The 5,318-nt window shown below is 39.0% G+C and overlaps 1 pseudogene; it reads left to right on the top strand.

Moving 5' to 3' along the window:
- The first annotated feature begins 4,131 nt into the window (after positions 1–4,131).
- On the top strand, positions 4,132–5,010 carry LOC149155179 (cytochrome P450 94B1 pseudogene; annotated as a pseudogene).
- The last annotated feature ends 308 nt before the right edge of the window (positions 5,011–5,318 follow it).

Genomic DNA, 5,318 nt, shown 5'->3' with positions numbered 1-5,318 from the left:
GTCACGATATGAAAAAATTGATTAATTTTTCATACAACATAGTTATAAAAGAAGGAAGAATGACCCTAATCTGTATACTGTGTTTGACAAAGAGGGGTGAATTGTTTTTATTTGTTTATATGTAAATTGATCTTATAATTACAGGAAATGTAGATGAACTCATTAAATAAATCAAAGAGGAGATGTCACAAGTTTTCAATATGAAAGACCTTGGAGAGCTACACTACTATTTGGGTCTGGAAGTCTGGAGGGATTCTTGCCAGAATTTTTTGTCACAGGGTAAGTATGCCAAGAGTTTACTGAAAAAGTTCAGAATGTATCAGTGCAAAGTTGCAGCAGTGCCTTTACAACAGAATACCAAACTTCAGAATGAATATGGTTCTAAGGAGGCAGATGCAACATTGTATAGATAGATGGTTGGGAGTCTAATATACTTGACTATAACTAGGTCGGATTTGGCTTATGTAGTCAGTGTACTGAGTCAATTCATGTCAAAGCCTATTGAGAGTGATTGGGTTGCAAAGAAAGGAATCTTAAGGTATCTTCAAGGAACCTTAGACTATGGTATTAAATATACTGATTCGTATGATGTTAAATTGACAGGTTTTTTAGACTCTAATTGTGTTGGAAATGTAGATGGCAGACGATCGATAACAGATTGTGCATTTAGTACTGGGTCTAGGGTCATTCCATGGAGTAGCAAAAACCAGAACACAATATCCTTATTTTCAGCAGAAGATGAGTATCAAGCGATGTGTGCAACAACTTGTGAATCATTTTGGTTGAGGAGACTTCTCCATGATGTTGGAGAAGAACAAAATGTTGCAACAGTTATCAAATTCAACAACTAGAGCTCTATCAAAATTGCAAATAATTGAGCATTTCATAAAACACAAAGCACATTGATACACAGTTTCATTTTGTCACTGAGAAATTTTAGTCAAAGGAAATCCATATTCAATATTGTAATACATGTGACAATGCTAATGATATTTTCACTAAGTCTCTCGGTAGAATCAAGTTTGAATTGTTTAGGGAAATGTTAGGAATGATTGTGAACCCCTTTCTCCATTAAGGGGGAGTATTGAAGATAATGGAGAAACGTACTTTAGGTGGGAGTTGGTTCAGTCAAGCCATAGATTAGGAATCAGTTCCTATGTATTAGCTATCTGTTCTAACTTCCCTATATGTGTGTAGAATATATATTCATGATTTGTAAGGTGATTTATGTAGGGTGTTCAACTAGAGGCACTCTCCAAGTGAAGCCTCAGTCTCCAGGTGAAGCCCCTCACGTGTGAGTTGCCTAGTTTAATTAATAAAGTTGGTTCTTCAATTTTAACAAGATCTGCATTAGGTATCCCTTATAATGTTGTTACTGGTCATCGTTATGGCTACGTAGATGATCATTGTTGTGGTTGCAGTATGTATGAACATGCAAATATATCGCGCGCCGATAAAGAATGGACAGGTTATAATTTGTATCTTTGTAGAATTGTGGCTGTAATTCATCATCAATAGGTACCTCAACAATGACGAGATAATATGTTCTTTTATCTATCTATTGTCAGCTACACCTCTATTCCGTGCTATTGTGTGATTTTACGGTTCTAAATTTCATTTGAAAGGATATCCAATATGTTCTTTTATCTATTTATTGTTACCTTCTCAAACAATCCAAATTAAAGACCTAGAACTCTATTCTATGTTATTGTGTTATTTTGTCAAAAGTTATTTGAATGTTGCATTGCTGTATCAATAGCACTATGTGTCGCTCTATCCATAAGAGCTATACCGTTATGCGTCGACTATTTAAGGGAAGTTCAGGAACTGTAACAACTGCTCTTGAGAATAGTAATTCCTCATAACCAACCAAATTGCGGTTCAACAAGCTCTGGAAAACTGTGAGATTAGGAATGGCTGCGGAGCGTTGCAAGTAGTGAATGCAGTGGTGGCAAACACCATGAGGATATTTGATGATGACGCAACATATTGAACAGTTGAGTTTCTAATTAAACACAAAACGAAGAACAATCCTTATAAGTAAATACTAAAATGGCCACTTGGAACGAAGAGATGTAGCTATATAGGACACTCTGATTTTGGTAAGCACATGAAATATACAGAGAGAAGAACTGATTTTTGCAAGAAAATACTCTATGTCATGAAACATGCATGGGATTTACTACGATCTAAACACGGTAAGTCGCTCGTTGACAGGATCACGATCAATTTCGAATATCGATTTAAGTCGTGCCGTTTTAGTTCATGGGATGACACAAAAACATAGTGGATTAATGACGAAGCGGTGTGTTTCCTCTGGGAGCTTCCGCGCTTTTTTCTTCTTCTCCTGGTCCCGCCGATCTCCTTTGGTCTACCTATAATAAATAAAGCCCCTTTTCGATCAATTGCATGCATGAATCTGCCCCAGTTATAAGACTAATCTTCGAGGACCAGCTACGTGGAACCCATACCAATTTAGTGCTTTCAATTTTTTCGTAGGTCCCAAACTCGACGTAGCTTTCCATGCTTTGGGCACCCTGTGCACCTTTTTCCTTGGCAGAGTTAGTAAACCACCTTGGTTTCACAACTCAATTCATAAGAAAAATACCAAGCCCCAATACATATGCAAAGTCAACTAATTGTATTTGGTAAAATACCCCCTTCTCTATATACCCTATTAACATATATAATTAACATTACTACATTATACGTGGATAAGCATATATTTAACCACCTATAAGTTTTTGATTTGTGAAAAAAACAAGATAGGATGCATGGCAGCTAGTCCTTGCCTTGAGCAGGAAGCATGTAAAAGAACATTATATGCTGCAACAGTTTATACAGATACATGCAACAAACCAATGTTTTTCTAGATTGTTCTTGACTCTAACAAGAAGATAACAAGGATGGAGATGCTCTTGTCTATAGAATATATATATATATATAGAAACCCTCGCTTTCCAGGTAGGTGAAGTAGTGGTCTGCAAGTACTTGAAAGTAAGGATCGCTACGATATAATTTTACCCAAAATTTCAGTCTTATAAGTGACACGCGACATGCCAGTGCCAAGGGAATTGACAAAGTTCACCATATGAAAACCTAATACCAATCCCGCTTCTGAGATTTCAGACTAACTAGATAGCATGCCAATACCCAGCTAACAAGTCTTACTCATTAAGATGCTAATAAGTTCAGCTAATGCCAAATATAGTAAAGGAGACAAATTCTTAGAAAATGAAGAAATATATACCTTATTTATTTGACATTGTGACATAGGGAAAAATTGTAAATGCCGGGTTTTATAAATTGAAACAAAGGAAATGAAAATTATATCTCGCTAAGTTACATGTGAGCGCAATGCTGATCACAAATATTGAAGTTGGAGTTCTATTAAGTGATTTTATCTTTTAACGAGGTATTGGATTAATTGGAATGCGCTAAGCCCAATTGACAAGAGTAAATTTTATACAACAGAGTCCTTAGGATAGTACATTTTATTATTACTCCTCGCAACGTGGAAACACTCATGCAGATAAATCATTGGCTACATGTGCAGCTAGGGTAACTTGTCAAATGCGCTCAGCTGTGTCATTGTCATCCCAGTGATCAGTTTAAGGAAGGCCAATGAGCTGTTTGTGAGTCGTGTAGCCATTATCGGCTTCCCTGTGAGCAACCCAATGTCACTATGTTTTCTCGTTATTTTATTAGCTCACTCCTTGTTTTCTGGTTATTTTATTAGCTCTAGTTGTAGACTGATGAAAATAGAAACAAATCAATAATCTGAAAGTGAATCCCGTCACAGCTGAACTTGGAGACGATAGGGAAATGGGGAAATGTTTCCATTTTTCACTTTTTTCGGGATCAATGGGGATCAAAAGAAAGGTCCAGTTCATAGATCGAGTCCCTCAATTCTGAAGAAGACACCCCTATTTCCATTTCTGTGGGAAAATAGTGACACAAAAGATATAGTTACTCAACGGTCTCCGTCACTGTCCCTCTCTGCCCAAACGACACACTACAATGTTTAGGCGAGGTCAAATAGTATGCTAACTGCCATGTAGCCCTGTTGTTGCTCTACTGCTTAGGGTGCTGCTGCTACTGGTACTCATGGTTTGCATTTTCTGTAGAATTATGTCTTGTCCCAAGCTTGTTTCTGGCCCGAGATCATATCCATTCGTGGGTTCTTTATTTGCGTTTTCCAATAATAGAGGCCACCTGCTTCAATGGTACATAGAAATGCTCGCAGAATCCTTGACACAGACCATTCTGGTCGAGAGACTGGGAGCGGTTCGGACGGTTGTGACAGCGAATCATGAGAATATTAAGCATATACTGAAGACCCAATTCAACAATTATCCAAAGGTGAAGCCCTTTACAGCCATTCTGCACAATCTGTTGGGAAAGGGGATCTATAATTCTGATGGGAATGCCTGGAAATTGCAGTGCAAGGTTGCCAGCTATGAGTTCAACACTCGCTCTCTGCGGGAAATTGTTCTACAAGTCGTCGAAGAGGTCACGGATCGACTCCTGCCGATTCTTGATGAGGCCAGCCAGACGGGTAGAGGATTGGATTTTCAGGACATTCTGCAGCGTTTCGAATTTGATAATATATGCAAAGTTGCGTTCGGGATCGATCCGGCTAGCCTTGATGTGAGCCTTTCTGTTTCAGAGTTTGCGCAGGCTTTCGATGTGGCGACCGAGCTCAGCACTCGTCACTCCACTGCACCGATCTCGTTGGCGTGGAAGATAAAGAGGATGCTCAACATTGGGTCGGAAAAACACCTCCGCTGCGCAGTAAAGGCCGTGCACGAGTTCGCCATGGATGTCATTCGACAGCGGAGGCGGGAAATGAGCAGCACCGATCCCTGCAAAATGAAAGGTGAGTCGTTCAATGATTCCTCTGCCTCCCACACATTCTTCATTTTCTTTGCCAGGCGGCCTTTCAATGGTAATGGTGGGCCATTCAATGACGCAGTCCATAAGGGAGGTAATGGCACGACAATGAGGTAATCAGTATAATTACCAGCTCTCCTATGCCTTCACACAATCACACAATCTTCATTTTCTGCCATTGTTCCACTAGTTTCATTGGTTAGTTGTTTTTTACCTACAGACTAATAAGAGCCAAGAGTGAGGAAGTTTACTTTGCTTCTTGCCTGGAAGAAGCTGCTCGGTTCCCATAGTCGACTTTGATAGGCATCCAATTTGGCCTTGCATCATCTAGAAAAATAGTAAGTAGCATGAATGAAATAGAGAAGAAATCTGGTCCTTGTTTAAATTTCTTTTGTCTTCTTTTGTTGCTTGCTTCGCATAGGGGT

The sequence above is a fragment of the Pinus tabuliformis genome, chromosome 9 (assembly GCF_031772625.1).
Source record: "Pinus tabuliformis cultivar Carrire ecotype Pingquan chromosome 9, CPIR1, whole genome shotgun sequence".
NCBI classification, from domain to species: domain Eukaryota; kingdom Viridiplantae; phylum Streptophyta; class Pinopsida; order Pinales; family Pinaceae; genus Pinus; species Pinus tabuliformis.
Note: the sequence above shows the minus strand (reverse complement) of the source record. Positions and strands in the feature narration are given on the sequence as shown.